Genomic DNA, 19,406 nt, shown 5'->3' on the forward strand with positions numbered 1-19,406 from the left:
GCTGTGGGCCTGCTAATCAGACCCACAGCCTGGCTGTTCTCTTTCTAAATTACGATATGTACCCTAGGTGCAGTTACCAATTGGTACTGGGCCACCTTATCAGACCCCGTAACGCAGGGCATAGGTGTACCCAGGGCCGCCAGGGGCTGAAGCATGTATTATGCCACCCCTGGCTGGCCTCCTAAATTTGACACAACTGGCTGCACGACAGCTGGGGCGAAGCCGTGTAACCACCCTTCGTTTTAGGTATAGTAGCGCTATATCTAACCATACCATGGACACCCGAGTTCCTATCAGTCACTCCTATGGCAGGCCTTAACAATCCTGAAGGCAGAGTGCGTGGGCTCGTGTGAGCTAAGTTCAGGCCCGAGCCGAGCCCGGTTGCAGCTTGCGGAATCAAGACCCAATGGCTGTTCCATGATAACGCGTACCATAACGGTAACTCCGGTGTCGCGTTATCCAGGCATGTCGAGTAAGGTGTCATACGAATCGGGGTGCTGCCCTCTCACCAATTCTGGCGATGAGGTTAGCATCCCACCCTTCTAGAGGGACACGACATGTACGTAACTGTGAACCCCGGTTAAAGTTAACTGAAGCCTCAGCTCCACAAAATGGATGCTGCCACCACAGACACGAGTCTGACCTCCTGCTGCTGGGAGTCCTTCCAGCGAGGAGCACTTGGACAAAGGGTTTCCCGTCGAGGGCGGTGTTCGCACCGTCCCAGACAGGGTTTGTGTATTCTGGGTAGGTAGGGCTTTGGTGAGAAGGTGACTGCGGAGTGGCACCCCGGTGCTCACTACGCATCTGCCGGTTAGAACCAGTTCCAGGGGCGACGGCCCTGGCCTGGGGAAAGTCCGGCAGGGGAGAGGGGCGTAACTACCCCCCTTCCTGGTCCCACCCTTAGGGCAGGACCTAGTCATGTACCCACCCCTTTCTTTAGAATAAAGACCGGAGCGGGGACCCTTCCAAATTAGATCATCTTTGATTCAAGAACTACTTTCTACGAAAGGACATTCAAGACTCTTCTCAAGATTTCTCCCTTGTGACTAAGGAGTAGTCACCCTGCATCAGCGGGCACCAACTAAGAACTCTGCGGTTTGCTGTAAGTCCTTCCTCAAGGAATCCGACGGCCCAGCTCGACGAGAACCGGCTTCCCTGGCACCTCTGACCTCTACCCACGTCATCAGCTCAGCTGTGATCTGTGGGTGCGACGAGACCTCGAGGGACCGGCCATCATCAGAACCTGCACGCTCTTAACGCCAGCACGACCATCGAGGTAACTCTCTGGTGAGTGCTCTGGGGTCCGAGAAGCCCCGACCCTGAGCCGCTCCAGCACCGAAGTGCAGTCTCCCAGCATCTCCACGATCTGCGTGGGGCCCTTCTGCTCGCTGCTCAGCACGTTGTCTGGTCACTAGCCGCTGGCTTGTGCCCTTCTGTGACGACATCCGAGAATCATCACTGCTGGTCTGGTTGCTCCAGACTGGCCCTTGCTTCCATCTTTGCGAGAAGCACCCCGGACCCTCCTGGTCCACTCAAGACGCCATCTTAGGCCTACCACGTGGCCCTGAGAACTGCCAAGGCTTGTTGCCCCATCCTGGGCCCAGCGACGCCGACAGCATCATCCTTCGTGGGACAGCTCGCACCTCCGCCGTGGTCGCCGACAACGCCTCCTGGTCCGTGAGACTGCAGAGCCTAGCGTCGCCCACTCACCTGGTCGAGGTGACGGCCAACCGGTGCCTTCCTGGTACCCTCTGACTACTGGCTAGTAGTACGAACTTGGTCCCCTCTGCTTTCAGGTTTCATCAATCTCCGATCCAGGCTTGGATCCCTACGAACTATTCAGCACTGGTCGCCGGCCAGCAACTCCTTTCCTCCCGGCTCCTGGCTCGTCAGCGAAGACCCCGACGCCTGTAAGACTTGTGCAGCCGCAGCCCTCGTGGCTAGGTAACTCGGCATTTCGGTGCCTGCATAGCCTCCTTACTCTAGGGTCCCGAGCCCCTCGCTTCCGACTTGCCTTATCGGGTCCGCCCGAGACCTTAATCTTTCCGTGTCTTCGGACACTTGTTTTAATTGTGCACTTGAAGTATTTGCTAAAGAGATTTGGTTTGTGCTTAGTACCCTGTCCTCATAAAGAGTACAGGGCTGTTGTGATTCTTAATAAATACACTGTTTATTTTCATAACACTTGTGTGGTGTCCTTTCACTGGGTGTTCAAGGGGTACATGTGTGGTAAACAGCTGGCTTAACACGCCCTCTCGAGTCTTTAGCCTTAGACTGCTCGTATCCACGCTACTAGGATAGCTGGTCTATAGGTTGACTTACAACCAAACACCATAAGGGTCGTTGGAACGATACATAGCGGTCGCTAGAATAGCGAACGTTGCATATCGGGCCAACTTCTCACATTGGTGAGCAGCGGTTGGGATTTGAGCTTGCTGTTGGTTTACCACACGTATCCTAAGAATATCTTGTTGAAAGATCGCACAAGTACTGTTAGTACATATAACCAAAAGCTTAGAATACTCTGAGTTCTACTGAACCAGCTGTTGTAGCTCCTCAAGGCTTAGCACACCTTGGCTGCAACTCTTAGCGAGGGTACAGTAGGTAAACACGTAGTGTAGGTAGGTGCATCACTTACACCACACTAGAACCAGTATGTCGGACAAAGGAGGAAACTCTGGGTCTCCCCTTGTGTCAGTTGACCCTCCACAGGTCATCCCTTCAGGATATACTGTGCTGAGCTTCAAGGAGTTAAGACGACTGTGTCACTCCAGGAAGATTCAGCAGGGGTCTAACCCCACAACGTCCTTTCTGATTGGTCTCTTGGAGACTTATGATGCCAGGAGAGCTGAGAAACTTCGTAGCTCTTCTAATCCAGAAGGAGACATGCCTCCCCTCGAGGGAACCCGAGACGATCCTGACCTCATCCACCTCGCAACTGAGAACGAAGATGTGGAGGAGGATGAGGATGAGGATCTCTCTGGGGATGAGGCAGATAAGGGACAGGTAGAAGTCGTCAGACTAAGCAGGTCCAACTTAAGCAAACATGATAGCGGTACTGGGGGACCCCTGGGGCCACTATCAGGTCAGCTTAACATTGGGAATGGACGAGCCCGATCTCTGTCAAGAGACTCTGGCGGATCCCTTCGAACCAATGGCTCTCACAACTCTTCTCAGAGAGGGATGACGTCCCCTCAGAGGAGAGTGTACGAAGCTAAGGAAAGGGCAGCTAATCTGAGGGTCGAAAGGGAAGAACTTGCCCTGGCCAAAGAAAGGCTTGCCTTTGCTAGAGAGCAACAGTTAAGTGGGGCAGTCCCCACTGGTGGCAGCAATGTACCTAGTAATAGGGAAAAGAGTTTCGATACGAAACACCTTGGTAAGATAGTGCCCCCCTTTAAACAAGGGGACGACATCCACAAATGGATTACTGCTTTGGAGAGGGCCTGCACTGTGCAGGGTGTTCCCCAGAGTCAGTGGGCAGCTATCTTGTGGCTCTCCTTTGAAGGAAAAGGAAGAGACAAGCTCCTCACCACAAGGGTGGAGGATGCTAACAATTACCAAATCTTGAAAAATACACTCGTTGAAGGGTTCGGCCTAACCACTGAGCAGTACAGGGTGCTGTTCAGGGATACCCAGAAAACGCAGTCTCAAGATTGGTCTGATTTTGTCGATTGTGCCACTAAGGCTTTTGAGGGCTGGTTGCTGGGCAGTAAGGTTACTGATTATCAAGGATTGTATAATTTGATGATGAGAGAACAAATTTTAAACAATTGTCAGAACCAGTTGTTGCATCAGCATCTTGTCGACTCGGATCTGACCTCTCCCCAAGAATTGGGAAAGAAGGCAGACAGATGGGTTCGTACAAGAGTTAAACAGAACCAGGGCCAGAATCAAGGTGGTCAGAAGAAAGCAGACCAGAAGGGTAAAGATTCTAAAGGGGAACAAAATGACCAGAAGTCTTCGACAGGTCCCCAACAACCCAAAGAGGGTGGGGGTCAGGCTCCCCAAAAGAAGAAAGAAGGCCAATCCAAAAGATGGTGCCAGTACTGTAAAAGTAAGTCTCACTGGTTTAGTGAGTGCACCAAGAAAGGAGGAGGGCAGACTCCTGCCACTGCAGCCCCTAAGGCGCCTGTGCCCCCTAGTACAGTCAGCAGTGGTAGTGCGCCTCCCAAGGGTTTAGTAGGGTTAACCCTGGGTTCTGAGGGGCGTGACAACTTAGTTGGCACACTCACTCAGGCTGTCCTTGTCAGTACAGGGGACGCAGACGTATCCCCTGACGTAAGCCCCAATACTTTGGGCAAATACCGACAGACGCCTTTCATAAATGGAAAGATGGCTCAGGCCTATAGGGACACTTGTGCCAGCGTCACCATGGTGACGCCTAACTTTGTGGACCCTGGACAGATCATGCCAGGTACAGAATTCCTGGTGACCAATGCAAGCAATGTCACTACCAATCACAGTATGGCAATTGTAGCTTTCTCCTGGGGAGGGGTAACTGGCCACAAGAAGGTTGTAGTTAGTCCAGACCTCCCAGTGGATTGTTTGTTGGGCAATGATTTGGAGTCATCACAATGGTCAGAAGTGGAGCACCGGACTCACATGGAAATGTTAGGTTTGCCAGCACATGTGTTCGCTGTGACTAGGTCACAGGTCAGGAAATGCCCCACTGAACAGGTGCTGGATCCTGGAACAACGGACCAGACGCCTCCCAAGAAAAAGAGCAGTAGGGTTAAGGCTGCGCCTTCCCCCTTGCCCCAGGTCGAGGATCAAGTCTCAGAGGAGGCTGACCTACAGGAATTGAGGGAAACTGAGCCTAGGGAATTCGAACTTGATCAAGTTGAATTCTTGGGGTCAGGGGGACCCTCAAGGGAAGACCTGGGGAAGGACCAGTTAGACTGCCCTTCTCTTGAACCCCTCAGACAGCAGGCTGCTGCTGAGGCTGCTGGGAACGCCACAGGTACCCACAAGGTATACTGGGAAGATGGACTCCTGTACACTGAGTCAAGAGACCCCAAGCCTGGCATGACCAGGAGGCTGGTTGTACCCTTGTCTCAGCGTGGTTTCCTACTTACCTTGGCCCACGAGATTCCCTTAGCAGGTCACTTAGGCCAGACGAAAACGTGGGACAGGCTTGTCTCACACTTTCACTGGCCTCACATGAACGAAGATACCAAGGAGTTTTGCCGCTCCTGTGTCACTTGCCAAGCCAGTGGTAAGTCAGGTGGCACGACAAAGGCCCCCCTTATACCAATGCCTGTGGTGGGGGTGCCCTTTGAACGGGTGGGGATCGACATCGTCGGTCCCATGGAACCACCTACAGCATCAGGGCACAAGTTTATACTGGTGGTAGTGGATCATGCCACCAGGTATCCTGAAGCTATTCCCCTTAGGACCACTACAGCACCTGTTGTGGCAAGAGCCCTAGTTGGAGTGTTCTCCAGAGTGGGCTTCCCTAAGGAGGTCGTCTCTGACAGAGGTGCAAACTTTATGTCGAGCTACTTAACTGCTATGTGGAAGGAATGTGGTGTTAACTACAAGTTCACTACCCCCTACCATCCACAATGCAATGGGCTTGTTGAGAGATTCAACAGGACCCTAAAAGGGATGATTCATGGACTACCGGAAAAGCTTCGGCGTAGATGGGACGTCCTGATCCCCTGCCTCTTGTTCGCCTACAGAGAAGTCCCACAGAAGGGGGTTGGCTACAGCCCTTTTGAACTTCTGTACGGGCATCCTGTAAGGGGACCCCTGTGTTTGGTGAAGGAAGGATGGGAGAGACCTCTCAAAAAGCCTGCAGCCAACATAGTGGACTATGTGCTTGGCCTCCGCTCGCGGATGGCTGAATACATGGAAAAGGCATCTGAAAACCTTAAGGCCAGCCAAGAACTCCAAAAAGCTTGGCATGACCAAAAGGCTGTCTTGACTGTTTATCAGCCCGGACAGAAGGTGTGGGTGTTGGAGCCAGTGGCCCCAGCAGCACTCAAGGACAAATGGTCCGGGCCCTACACCATCCTGGAGAAAAAGGGAGAGGTCACCTACCTGGTCGACCTGGGAACTCCCCGGAGCCCCCACAGGGTGCTTCATGTCAACAGGCTAAAAGCATATGTCGACAGGAAGGACATGAGTTTGCTCATGGCCCTAGATGAGGGACAGGAAGAGGAGAGTGACCCTCTCCCCGACCTGCTCACTCAGAATCCTGACGATGGCTCGGTAGATGGTGTTGTCTTTTGTGGCAGCCTCTCCGAACATCAACAGAGCGACTGTAAACAGGTTCTTCAGTCGTTCCGACATATGTTTTCTCTAACACCCAGTCAGACCGATTGGTGCACCCATGAGGTTGACACTGGTGACAGCTTGCCCGTCAAGAGTAAAATCTACAGGCAGCCTGATCACGTTAGAGACTGCATCAAAAGTGAAGTGCAGAAAATGTTGGAGCTGGGAGTCATTGAACCCTCGGATAGCCCTTGGGCTAGTCCCGTAGTTCTAGTGCCGAAACCTCACACCCAGGGTGGTAAGAGAGAGATGAGGTTTTGCGTAGACTACAGGGGTCTCAATGCGGTCACTAAGACTGACGCCCACCCAATACCAAGGGCAGACGAGCTTATCGATAGATTGGCTTCGGCCAACTACTTAAGTACGTTTGACCTGACAGCTGGGTATTGGCAAATCAGGTTAGCTGAGGACGCCAAGCCTAAAACCGCATTTTCGACCCCTGGTGGGCATTATCAGTTCGTGGTAATGCCCTTTGGTCTGAAAAATGCACCTGCCACCTTCCAACGGTTGGTGAATCAAGTCCTTGCTGGGCTGGATGCCTTCTGTGCGGCGTATCTGGACGATATCGCTGTCTTTAGCCCCACCTGGGAGGATCACCTGGTCCACCTGCGGAAGACGTTAGAGGCACTGCAAGCAGCAGGTCTCACTATCAAGGCCACCAAGTGCCAGATAGGGCAGACACAGGTTGTGTACCTGGGCCACCTTGTAGGTGGAGGTCAGGTTCAGCCACTGGAGAGCAAGATACAGTCAATCAGGGACTGGGCTCCTCCAACCACCCAGACTCAGGTTCGAGCTTTCTTGGGCCTGACTGGTTACTATAGGAAGTTTGTCAGGAACTATGGTTCCATTGTGACACCATTAAACGAACTGACAAGTAAGAAAATGCCAAAAAAGGTTCAGTGGACAGCGAGCTGTCAAAAAGCATTCGATGACCTAAAGCAGGCCATGTGCACGGCGCCTATCCTCAAGAGTCCGGACTACTCCAAACCATTCATTGTCCCAACAGATGCTTCTGAGTTGGGTGTGGGAGCTGTTCTTTCTCAACTGAATTTTGATGGTCAAGACCAGCCCATTGCTTTTATAAGCAGAAGGCTGACCCCTAGAGAGAAGAATTGGTCAGCTATTGAGAGGGAGGCCTTTGCTGTGGTTTGGGCCCTGAAGAAGCTGAGGCCATACTTGTTTGGCACTCACTTCAAGATTCAGACCGACCATAAGCCCCTCTTGTGGCTAAATCAGATGAAGGGTGAAAACCCCAAACTGCTTAGGTGGTCCATTTCCCTACAGGGGATGGACTTTACAGTGGAACATAGACCTGGTACTGATCATGGCAATGCCGATGGGCTCTCCAGATATTTCCACTTAGAACAAGAAGACTCACCTGGTCAAGGTTAGCTTATTGTTCCGACGTTTGGGGGGGGGGTCATGTAGGAGAGTAGGGTCTGCAATCCTATGATCACCCAGATTTTTTGCTTTTGTTTCACTGGTTTACGACTTTCTCTGGCTGTGGGCCTGCTAATCAGACCCACAGCCTGGCTGTTCTCTTTCTAAATTACGATATGTACCCTAGGTGCAGTTACCAATTGGTACTGGGCCACCTTATCAGACCCCGTAACGCAGGGCATAGGTGTACCCAGGGCCGCCAGGGGCTGAAGCATGTATTATGCCACCCCTGGCTGGCCTCCTAAATTTGACACAACTGGCTGCACGACAGCTGGGGCGAAGCCGTGTAACCACCCTTCGTTTTAGGTATAGTAGCGCTATATCTAACCATACCATGGACACCCGAGTTCCTATCAGTCACTCCTATGGCAGGCCTTAACAATCCTGAAGGCAGAGTGCGTGGGCTCGTGTGAGCTAGGTTCAGGCCCGAGCCGAGCCCGGTTGCAGCTTGCGGAATCAAGACCCAATGGCTGTTCCATGATAACGCGTACCATAACGGTAACTCCGGTGTCGCGTTATCCAGGCATGTCGAGTAAGGTGTCATACGAATCGGGGTGCTGCCCTCTCACCAATTCTGGCGATGAGGTTAGCATCCCACCCTTCTAGAGGGACACGACATGTACGTAACTGTGAACCCCGGTTAAAGTTAACTGAAGCCTCAGCTCCACAAAATGGATGCTGCCACCACAGACACGAGTCTGACCTCCTGCTGCTGGGAGTCCTTCCAGCGAGGAGCACTTGGACAAAGGGTTTCCCGTCGAGGGCGGTGTTCGCACCGTCCCAGACAGGGTTTGTGTATTCTGGGTAGGTAGGGCTTTGGTGAGAAGGTGACTGCGGAGTGGCACCCCGGTGCTCACTACGCATCTGCCGGTTAGAACCAGTTCCAGGGGCGACGGCCCTGGCCTGGGGAAAGTCCGGCAGGGGAGAGGGGCGTAACTACCCCCCTTCCTGGTCCCACCCTTAGGGCAGGACCTAGTCATGTACCCACCCCTTTCTTTAGAATAAAGACCGGAGCGGGGACCCTTCCAAATTAGATCATCTTTGATTCAAGAACTACTTTCTACGAAAGGACATTCAAGACTCTTCTCAAGATTTCTCCCTTGTGACTAAGGAGTAGTCACCCTGCATCAGCGGGCACCAACTAAGAACTCTGCGGTTTGCTGTAAGTCCTTCCTCAAGGAATCCGACGGCCCAGCTCGACGAGAACCGGCTTCCCTGGCACCTCTGACCTCTACCCACGTCATCAGCTCAGCTGTGATCTGTGGGTGCGACGAGACCTCGAGGGACCGGCCATCATCAGAACCTGCACGCTCTTAACGCCAGCACGACCATCGAGGTAACTCTCTGGTGAGTGCTCTGGGGTCCGAGAAGCCCCGACCCTGAGCCGCTCCAGCACCGAAGTGCAGTCTCCCAGCATCTCCACGATCTGCGTGGGGCCCTTCTGCTCGCTGCTCAGCACGTTGTCTGGTCACTAGCCGCTGGCTTGTGCCCTTCTGTGACGACATCCGAGAATCATCACTGCTGGTCTGGTTGCTCCAGACTGGCCCTTGCTTCCATCTTTGCGAGAAGCACCCCGGACCCTCCTGGTCCACTCAAGACGCCATCTTAGGCCTACCACGTGGCCCTGAGAACTGCCAAGGCTTGTTGCCCCATCCTGGGCCCAGCGACGCCGACAGCATCATCCTTCGTGGGACAGCTCGCACCTCCGCCGTGGTCGCCGACAACGCCTCCTGGTCCGTGAGACTGCAGAGCCTAGCGTCGCCCACTCACCTGGTCGAGGTGACGGCCAACCGGTGCCTTCCTGGTACCCTCTGACTACTGGCTAGTAGTACGAACTTGGTCCCCTCTGCTTTCAGGTTTCATCAATCTCCGATCCAGGCTTGGATCCCTGCGAACTATTCAGCACTGGTCGCCGGCCAGCAACTCCTTTCCTCCCGGCTCCTGGCTCGTCAGCGAAGACCCCGACGCCTGTAAGACTTGTGCAGCCGCAGCCCTCGTGGCTAGGTAACTCGGCATTTCGGTGCCTGCATAGCCTCCTTACTCTAGGGTCCCGAGTCCCTCGCTTCCGACTTGCCTTATCGGGTCCGCCCGAGACCTTAATCTTTCCGTGTCTTCGGACACTTGTTTTAATTGTGCACTTGAAGTATTTGCTAAAGAGATTTGGTTTGTGCTTAGTACCCTGTCCTCATAAAGAGTACAGGGCTGTTGTGATTCTTAATAAATACACTGTTTATTTTCATAACACTTGTGTGGTGTCCTTTCACTGGGTGTTCAAGGGGTACATGTGTGGTAAACAGCTGGCTTAACACGCCCTCTCGAGTCTTTAGCCTTAGACTGCTCGTATCCACGCTACTAGGATAGCTGGTCTATAGGTTGACTTACAACCAAACACCATAAGGGTCGTTGGAACGATACATAGCGGTCGCTAGAATAGCGAACGTTGCATATCGGGCCAACTTCTCACAGCCATCTAGAAAACAAATCCATTAACACTAAAATATACTTCTGATCATTTCCAATGCGACCCATAATGTCAATCGCTGTGTGCTCCCAAGGTGAATTAGGTCCTTCCATAGTACCAATAGGAGGTTTAAGTGTCACTGAAGATTCATCAGCAGCTTGACAAGATTTACAATTCATCTTCACACTCTTCAAGCTGTTTGGGCATTCTTGACAGAAAATCAGCTATACAATTCTCTTACCCTGGTAAATATTCCATTTTGTAACAAAAATCTTGCAACTCAATAGCAAGGCTGGCTACTCTTGCAGAAGTATTTATGGTTCCTTCAGTAGTCAAAACTCTGAGCAACGGCTTGTGATCACAGCGTAAAATAAATGTTGTACCCCACACAAAAGCCCTGAAATGATTTACCGCCCACACACATGCCAAAGTTTCTTTTTCGATGGTCGAATACTTTTCCTCAGTGGGCGATAATGACCTAGAAGCATATGCAACAATTTGTTCTTTGCCATTCACACCAACCTGGGATAAAACTGAACCTAACCCTTTAATACTGGCATCAGTGGTGATAATGCTTTGCCATTCAGGGTTAAAACTCTTTAAAGATGCAATTTTTGTTCTGCAGCTTTTTATATCTTCGAAATCTTGTTCACATTCCACTGACCAAACAAACTTAGGGGCCGATTAGGATTGCGGTGATTCCGCATCCTCCGGGCTGGCGGAAGCCACCGCCGGCCCGGAGGATGCGGAATCACAGCTGCGGCCCTTCAAAACACCCACCACCAAATTAGGATGGCGGTGGGATCAGCGGCGGACGGCAGATCCATCCGCCGCTGATCCGCGGGGTGTTGGCCGCAATTTGGTGGCAGTGTCTGCAAGACACCGCCAGCCAAATTACAATGTGTGTATACACATGCTTTTCCGCGGCGGATTTACCGCCGTGGAAAAGCATGTGGAAAATAGCTTCTGGGGGGCCCTTGCGGCCCCCAGGGTCGGAGGGTGGGGGGTGCACATGGGGGGTACCTATGGTACCCCCCAGCATTTGCATGTACAATGCGGCAGGCACCGCGCGGTGCCTGCCGTTTTGTGCATGCAAATGGAAAGCATGCATATTTAACCTTGTGGCGGGTGCTGCTTCAAGCAGCACCCGCCGCAATGTTAAATATACAGGATGTGACTGCCAGGGTGGCGGTCACATCCTAATTCGCACGGAGGGACCGCCACTGCCCCTGCGGACGGTTCCTCCACCTCGGGGGTGGCGGACGGACGCAGGTCCGTCCGCCTTCCTAATGAGGCCCCTAGTTTTGTTTTTTAGAAGTTGTCTAATATTATACGTTCTTGCTGCGAAATTGGGAATATATTTTGAACAAAACTCTGCTAGACCAATAAATGACCTAACATCATCCTTCCCTTTAGGAGCAGGAGCGCACTTAATTGCATCAATGAGATTAGGTTTAGGTTTGATCCTGTCTCAATTAATGACATGACCTAAGTAGGTAACATGATCACTGGCAAATGTACATTTTGAAAATTCAATTGTCAAACCCTTAGCCTCTAAAATACTCAACACCTTCTCCAGGGTTTTATTGTGCTCAGCCTTGTGCGTTCCGAAAATGAAAATATCATCCTGAAAAAATGTGGTGTTTTTAATTAAGGAGAACAACTTGTGCATCAAGCGCTGAAAAACAGCCGCGGCAGATACCAAGCCGAAAGGCATCCTTTTAAATTGAAAACAACCCTGCGGTGTTATAAAAGCAGTGTACTGCTTGCTGTCTTTAAACAGTGGAATCTGGTGGTACGCAGCCGATAAGTCAATTGTAGTGAACCACCTAGCTCCATCAAGTAAAGCCAGCATTTCATTTATTTTCGGCAAAGGAAATTGATCCACCACTATATTATCATTCAAATAGCGCAAATCCACACATAATCTCAATTTCCCGTTTGTACGTTTTACCACAACCAAGGGAGAAACCCAAGCTGATGCTTCAATTGGTTCAATTATGTCAGAGGAGACCAATCTATCAAGCTCAGACGCAACATCTTTTCTCAAAGCAATGGGCACACTTCTAACCTTGTGAATTTTGGATACGGCATCTTCTTTTATATATTACACAACATAACAGGACAACTCGCTAAGCTGTTTACCGTGGCTAATGGCTCCATTTACATCTGCCAGCTTTCCACAAGAGAATACAGGCTATCAGCAAACAGATTTACTACTGCTTACACACAAGAGTAAACTATGTAAAAGGCGTGAAGTGGGAGGAACAATATGTGGTTTGCCTTGTAAATCTCTGGCAGGCAACAAACTTGTGAGTTTGTATGTGACATTCCACATACTCGTGTCTGGTCCATTCCCATGCTGTGTAGGGTCGGAGGTTTTACTCCAGCAAAGCTTAGATTTACTCCCTGTCATCTGTGAAAAGGGGAAATAGTCTACCCCTATTTTTGTAAAGACATGTAGGGAAAGGGCTTCATCTACAGGGAAGAAGGAATTCCCCTTGGAAGAAAAAAAAATTGGTCTTATCAACATTGCGCACTTATACAATATGTTTAATTTCATTTTGGGAAATGTCAAATCGTAATCCGTTCACATGAACAAGTAGTGTTTCCTAGAACTGTGTGGCTAGTTTTGCAGGCACACTGATCGGAATGTTTTTGAGTTGCAAAAAGAATGTAAATTAGTTCAAGCGAAGTTGTAAAACTTTTGCATGGACTTTCAGTCTTTTTGCGTGAATAAGGCATACAGTGCTCTTTGTGGGGCAGGCAGAACTACAGCGCTTCAATCTTGCCTTCCTTGTGTGACCAAACTGTGATTCTGGGTAAACAGCTTTAACTTTCTGTGGCACACTTCTCCAATCTGCCACAAATTGTGAAAACCTTCCTGCACTCTGGGTACAGTGTGAAAAGCTGGCATGCAAGTTTCATTCATAGAACCCAGGTACATAGTATGAGCAACATCAGTGCAAGTTTTTGTACACCTACAAGTACTGGCAAAGACAACAGGTCTAGCTTTTGGAAGCTATTAGCTTTGCAATGGTCAATGCCAATGTTAGGGAGAAGCTTGGCTCTGACTAGCAGCCAAAGACATCACAACTTGCAGGTCATTACAATGCTAGTTGTTGTTCCCTAGGGACTGCCAGGGGGTTGAAAATGTTTGAGGTATTACACATTTTATGGCTTCTATCTTGGGGAAATCAACACTTGTGGAGCACCTCCCCCCGCCATAGAGGTAGATTCTCTCCAGTCCGTCAGGCAACCAAGGTTCCCTCCTATCCACCACCCACCAGTGTATCTGCCAAAGAGTTGTCAGGGGCAATGCCTACCAGTTCCACACTCCCTTTGTCTGAACCAAAGGAGCTTGAGGTTCAAGGGGCGTGACAGAGCCATCCAGGAGAAGGCATGTTTCCTCCGGGCCAGTCTAGGGGCATGGAACCAGATCTCACAGTCTGTCAGGCTGCCAAAGTTCACACATATCCGCTCCCCGTACCCCTGTTGAGCTCAAAGTAGGAGTGAATGTCCTTCTCAACAAAGTCAGAGCTGTCGGAATCGTGCAATACCAAATGTTAATCCTCCACTTAGGCCACAACACTGCCTGGGCCAGGTCAATCTGGAACAAGAGGTGGGCATGGTCCGAAATACCCCGGGGAAGGACCTCAATATCTGAGAGTTGGACAATGTCCATCGCAGAAAGCCACACTAAGTCAATACAGGACTTGGTTTTATGTACCGCTGAGGTATGGGTAAAGGTAGAGTCATGTGGTTGCTATGTACGCCACGTGTCACAGAGTTCACCGAAGCCAACAAATGACGGGAGGGCGCTTGACGACCCGGCCGCGGGGTGCCAGAAGTGTCTAGTGCAGGACTGAGGAACATATTTAAGTCTCCCCCACTATAGTGACACTGTGCGGGAGGGCCAAAAGAAGGGCTCCAGCAGACTGCAGCGTGACCTCGAGCTAAGGCTGTTGAACGCAGATGACCATGAAATTATAGTATTGGCCTTCCTGCCGGCCCTCTATGCCCACATACTTTCGCTGGGATCCAGGTGAGCTGCAGACACCACTAATGGAAATCCCCTAGGCAGCAAAATGCTCACCACTGAGAGGCCAGGGAGAACACAGCCTGATAAATCCTATCATAACCAAAACGACCTAAGAAGGGAACATGTGTACCAAGTAGGTGAGTCTCCAGGAACATGAGAACATCTGGCTGGAATCGCTAAACATAACAAAGGACACCAGATCTCTTTTTTTTTTTTTTAATTTTTAAAACCTTTATTTAGAAAAGTGCACACAGCTATTCAGCCCAACATCCCGGAGGCAAGGCAGCATATAGAAGCAGGAGAGCAATAGCGCAAGAATAAATGTCACAGTACAATGAAGGTTGATTTTATTATTTTGATTCATAAGGAACATAGAGTAAGAAAAAGAGGAAGACGCCGGAAAGGCGCATAAAGAGTGGCAATGGGGTAGAAGAAACCAGTGAAGCGTTGGCAGTGGGGCAGGGGGAGCAGCAGGGAACACAAGCACGGATACAGGAGAATAGATCAGGATAGAAGGGGGGGAGAAGAGGAAACAGGATACAACAGTACAGCGTGGCACAGTTGGTGTCACAGGTTATGGCGACAGATGTTCCTCCAAAGAGACAGGTTCCGGGGGCACACAAATATCTCCCCTGTAAGCATTCGAGGCACCCCACACTTTCAACCACTTTTTGGGCTTACCCCTGGCAACATAGACCGTCTTTTCCCTGAACATACACCAATCCATGTTGGCTTTCCATTGCACCACCATGGGAGCTGCCGAAGCCCCCCACTTCTGTGCGATATCGCGTTTGGCCACCATGTTGCCGAGGGTCACCCACTGCGTCTGAGCCACATTGTGATCCGTCGGACCCCAAATGTTGAGGAGGCATCTCCTAGCTTCCGCCGTCGCTGCCACCCCAGTCACTTCATCCATAATTCGATGCACACGTCTCCAGTAGGAGGCTATGGCGGGCATTCCCAAAGAATGTGCATAAAAGTGGCAAGGGCGCCGCAGCCGCGGCGACAAAGCCCATCGATCGAGTAGCCCATATGCACAAGCCGGGGGCCAGTCACGTACACCCTGTGCAGGATTTTGAGCTGCACCAGCCGGAGACGAGAGGAAATGGCGACTTCCTTAGGGGAAGAAACTGCACTCTGCCAATCCTCATCATCGATTTCCAGTCCGTCACGCACCCACTGATCCCGCACACCCAGGAGGAGGTCAGTGCGAACATTAATAAGTTTCTTATAAGACAGTGAGATGGCACTGTCAGGCATATGGCCATCCAGCACCCTGTCCTCCAACGGGGAGCTTTCTGGAATCGCCCCCTCAGCTGGTTTAGCAGAGAGCAGTGCGTGTCGCAACTGGGCATATCGGAAAGACTCTGAGTTACCCAGCTGATACTCAGCCTGCAGCTGGGAGAAGGTCTTGATCTCACCCTTCGATATCATATCATCCACCCTGGAGATACCTATGAGGTCCCATTTGTCAAATCCCTTGGTGTGCCATAACTTGCCCAAAATATCTGAATCGTACAATGGGGTGAACCTAGCCAACCTGCCTTGCCAACCCTGTGCCTTGGTGATTGTCCTCCAAATATGGACCGCAGTTTTCGTTGGACCCGACATCCGCCTGTCCAGAGACCTCGAATACAGCGCCCTGTAGTAATTGCCGCCACTCAAGAGCCACTTATCCATCGCATATCCAGGGTTGTTCTCCGGACCATAGAAACCATGATTGATAGCCGCCAATTGGGAGGCCCAGTAATATCTGCGTACATCTGGTAGTGCTATACCCCCGTCGTACCACGGAAGCGTGAGCTTCGTGATAGCGACGCGGGGTCGGCCGTCCCAAAGTAGGGCACGTTGAAGGCCTTCAATCTCTCGGAAGTATCGGGCGGGGACCGGATCTTGGGTGTTCTGCAGAGCGTACAGAAACCTGGGCAAAGACATCATCTTAAATAATGCCGCGCGCCCGAGTAAAGAAAGCGGAGGTTTACGCCAACCCTCCACGTCACGCCGGAGGCGCAGGAGAGGGGGAAGCAAATTGTGCTCATAGCGCGCCTTCACATTACCAGAGATATAAATCCCCAAGTATTTAAAGCCCTGGCTGGCCCAGGCCACCTGGATGTTGCAGCCTCTAGGGAGGCGCGGTGTGTCCCCTTTCAGTACGTATAGGGAAGACTTGGCCCAGTTGATAACAAGGCCAGAATACCGGCCAAACAGTGTAAGTACATCACATGCCACAATAAGTGACTTGCAGGGGGAAGTGAGGTAAAGCAGAATGTCATCTGCATAAAGAGAGACTCTGTCCTCAAAGCCAGGGGCCCAGCTTATACCATGCAGATCCGGGTGTGTACGTAACAGGGCCGCAAGCGGCTCAAGAGCGAGCGCAAACAAAAGTGGCTACAAGGGGCAACCCTGCCTGGTGCCTCTATGAAGGGCAAAAGTCGCCGAGATGCGGCCATTGACGGCAACGTTAGCCAGTGGGTCAGCATACAAAAGCTTCACCCATCCCACAAACACCGGGCCAAAACCGAGCTTCGCCAGCACCGCCCAAAGGTAACTCCACTCGAGAGAGTCAAAAGCCATCGTGGCGTCCAAGGACGCAAGGACTGCCGGCTCCTCCAGGGTGTGGGCCCTGGCCAGGGCGCCGTGGAGTCTACGCAAGTTAAGGGCAGTGTTGCGGTGTGGAATAAAGCCCGACTGGTCCGGATGCACTAAGTCGCCGATAACACCAATCAGTCGATTAGCGATTATCTTGGCGAGAATCTTAGGCTCAGCATTCAGGAGAGAAATGGGACGGTAGGACCGACACAAGTCTCTCGGCTTCCCTTCCTTGTGGATGACCACAATGGTGGCCAACCTCTGGTCCAGGGGAAGTAGGCCAGTCTCCCGCGCCTCAAGAAACATGTTACGCAGGTGGGGGGAAACCACATCCGGCCTGATCTTATATAGTTCAACCGGGATACCATTGGGACCAGGTGCCTTGCCTGATCGCAGTGAGCGGATCGCAAGGGCTACCTCATCCACAGAGATGTCCCTATCCAGGTCGTCGCACTCCTCGTCCAAAAGGCACGGGAGATCGACAGCCGAAAGAAACACTGTCGAATCAGTCTCAGACCGGTCCGAAACCGAGGTATAGACGCCTCGAAAGTAATCAGCGAAGGACTCGGCAATGGCACTTGGATCAGTGACGACAACTCCGTCCTCCCCCATTATCTCGGGTACAACACGGTTAGCCATCTCTCTTCTGTCCAGCCAGGCCAGCAACTTCCCGGCCTTATCCCCGACGTCGTATATCCGACCCTGCTGTTCTTTAGCTAAAACAAGGGCAGCGTTTGTAGCAAGGTCGCGGTATTCCGACTGTTTGAGGGAGAGGTCGTGCAGAAGAGCGGGATCGGGCCCTGCCTCCAACTGGGAGTCAAGCTCCATGATCTCCTCCTCGATGCGTACTAAATCAGCATCTCTGACTCTACGGGCCTCCGCTATAAGAGCGAAAGCCTCACCCCTCAGAACTGTCTTAAAAGCCTCCCATAGAGTCGCGGCCGACGCAACCGAACCCTCATTTTCAGTAAAATAAAGGTCGATGGCCTTGGCTAGGAGATTACGAGTCTTGGGATTGCGGAAGTACCACGGGTTAACAACTGCCGGTCGGTCCGACATGGCAACGTCAAAGTCAAAGGAGACCCACAGCGGGGAGTGATCAGAAATCCCCCGTGCCAAAAAACGGGCCGCAGAAACAGCAGGCGCATGTGCAGCCAATGTAAGAACGTAGTCGATCCTGGAAAGACTACCATGGGCGCCTGAGTGGAAGGAATAATGACAGAGCATGGGATGTAAAAGCCGCCAGCTATCTATCAGCCCCATGGTCTCGAGGAAAGATGGCAACCACATTTGGGAGCTACGGAGGTCTCTAGGCGGATGGCGGTCCAAGGAGCCGGAGCAAACCGCATTGAAATCACCCCCCACTATCAGCAATCCAGCAGGCAAATTCAAAATGGCGCCACCAAGGTCCTGGAAGGTGCTAGATTGTAGACCCGGGGGAACATAAACTGAAAGTAATGTCAGGGCGCGCCCCTCCCATCGACCTGCCACAGCGGCGTATCGCCCCCTATCATCGATCACAGTGACGTCGACCTCAAGCGGAAGGGACGTACGAACAAGAACTCTCGCCCCCCGAGATCCCGAGGAGAACCCCGAGTGAGCCACCATTTTGTACCCTTTACGGTTAAGTGCTTTGCACGTGTTTCCAACCAGATGCGTCTCCTGAAGGAGGACGACATCAGGCATATGACGTTTAATCAGTTGAATCACAACTCCTCTCTTGATACGGTCACCCAACCCGTTAACATTCCAACTGAGGACTCGCAGTTTCCTACCCCCCATCATCGTGTCCCCGGCCCCACCCAACCCCAACAAGCCTCAACAACAAATGAAACTGATCAGTATATACATCCCATTGCCTAAGAAATAGAAAGAGAGAAAAGAGAATAAACAAACAAACTGCCCCACCACCACCCACCACCCTGCACCCCTGCAGCAGACTAAGAAGCCCCCCCAACCAGCAGTGTGCCTGTCGCCCCATAAACTAATCTACAAAAAGTCCCTAGAGGAGTAAGGAATCTCTGCAAACCCCTCCCGCCACCCTCCATGTACAAACAGGAAAACTATCAAAATCGGAACAGCATTGGTTTTGGCAGTCACAGACATCAGGGACACCAACCGCCATAATCAGCACAGCAGGACCCAGTCCTAGAGATCAGAACCACCAGTTGCTCCACCGGAATGTTCGTCGTGTTCCTCCCGGCGTTGTGGCAAAGTGTCCAGCCAATCGCTCGCATTCTCCGGCACATCGAAGAACATAGCTCGGCCCTCGTACTCAATCCGCAGTTTAGCAGGGAACAGCATAGAGTATTTAAAACCCATGTCTCTCAGGCGTCGCTTCACCCCTGCAAAACTCTGACGTTGCCCTGGTGAAGTCCGGGTAAAAGTGCACCTCAGAGTTCTGAAATTTGAGCGGCCCATGTCTCCTGGAGGCTTGCAGGATCACATCCCGGTCTCTAAAGTTGAAGAGCCGGGCAATGATGGGTCTAGGCGCAACACCCGACTTCGGAGGGCCGCCAGGTATCCGATGGGCACGCTCCACAGAGAAGAAGTTTCTCAGGCCAGAAGGTGCGAGATGCGTCTGTACCAAGTCCTCCA

The sequence above is a fragment of the Lissotriton vulgaris genome, chromosome 12 (assembly GCF_964263255.1).
Source record: "Lissotriton vulgaris chromosome 12, aLisVul1.2, whole genome shotgun sequence".
In the NCBI taxonomy this organism is placed as follows: Eukaryota; Metazoa; Chordata; class Amphibia; order Caudata; family Salamandridae; genus Lissotriton; species Lissotriton vulgaris.